Source organism: Grammomys surdaster, unplaced genomic scaffold (genome assembly GCF_004785775.1).
Source record: "Grammomys surdaster isolate TR1022 unplaced genomic scaffold, NIH_TR_1.0 126028, whole genome shotgun sequence".
In the NCBI taxonomy this organism is placed as follows: Eukaryota; Metazoa; Chordata; class Mammalia; order Rodentia; family Muridae; genus Grammomys; species Grammomys surdaster.
In genome coordinates this window covers 576,574-577,893 of record NW_021620841.1, presented here as the reverse complement: position 1 = coordinate 577,893, position 1,320 = coordinate 576,574, and the positions used below count along the sequence as shown (strand labels likewise).

The 1,320-nt window shown below is 36.6% G+C and overlaps 1 non-coding gene across 1 annotated transcript; it reads right to left on the bottom strand.

The window, feature by feature from the left end:
• Positions 1 to 442: 442 nt before the first annotated feature.
• Positions 443 to 545, bottom strand: LOC114610119. The gene has a single exon (XR_003709644.1). It is a non-coding gene; the product is annotated as a U6 spliceosomal RNA (small nuclear RNA).
• Positions 546 to 1,320: the final 775 nt, after the last annotated feature.

Sequence of the window (1,320 nt, the reverse complement as noted above, 5' to 3'; positions counted from 1 at the left end):
AAAGAAAGAAAGAAAGAAAGAAAGAAAGAAAGTAAGAGTTGACTAAGGTTCAGAGATTGAGAAGACATTCAGTTCTGGAGAGAAAGGCACTGTAGCAGGAGCCTGAGATGACTGGATGCATTGTGTTCACAGTCAGGAAACTGTGAGAAAGAAAAATATTGGTGATCACGCTTTTTTTTTTTCTATTTAAATTGAGCTTTATATATCATTTTTTACTTACTGACTTTACATCCCACTCTTTGCCCCCCCATCTCCCCTCCCACAATCTTTCCCTCATCCCACTCTCCCCTTCTCCTCATGGCAGATAAGACCCCCTGGATATCTCCTCCACCAAGATACTTGAAGTCTCTCCAAGGCTAAGTTCTTCCTCTCCTACTGGGGCCAGCAAAGAAGCCCAGCTAGTAGAATATATTCTACATACAGGAGTAATCTTTGGGATAGCAAAAATATGGATCACTTCATGAATTCGCATGTTATCCTTGCACAGGGGCCATGCCAATCTCTTAGTAGCATTCCAATTTGAGTATATACGTGTGTGTGTGTGTGTGTGTGTGTGTGTGTGTGTGTGTGTGTGCTGATGAAGTGAGCCCTCTTTATTTTCTCCTATACATTTTGGTTTTGCTATATCGCCATTAGATACAGCTGTCCAAATTCAGAGTGGGCATTGAAATCTACCTGGAATATATATATATATATATGTTTCCAGACTGTGAACACAATATATCCAGCCATCTAAGATTATATACACAAATACTCACAAATCTTAAAGAAAACAAAAGACAATAGTATCTATTTGAATATTGGGTGGCTCTGATAATTACACAACATGGTTATTAGACAACAAAAGAGTTCAAAGACTATTTCACCTACAGGCATCAAAAATTGACTTTGTAACTTTATATGGTATAGATGGTGAGGTGGAACAGTCACTGGATGACCTTTCCTTCGGTCCCTGCTCCACACTTTGTCTCTGTATCTCCCCCAGTGGGTATTCTATTCTCCCTTCCCATTTTATCTATAACATCATTAAGCATCCTAACGAAAAGGGAAAAAATTGACCATTTTATACCTTCAATGAGTCCTAGATAATGTCAATTTTTAGAAAAACACTGTAAGCATTTATTTAATTTTTACTGTAAATAATTGAAATAAATGTCTCTATGCCAATTTTCCATCAATTTTACAAACATTATACACATGAGTCTTGGTATCATCAATTTGAAGATTAGTATATTTAAATCCTACTTTTAATGGGAGAATTGTCATAATTCATATGCCAGTCTTATGCGAGTGTGTACCTTTCAAAAAATATTTATGTGA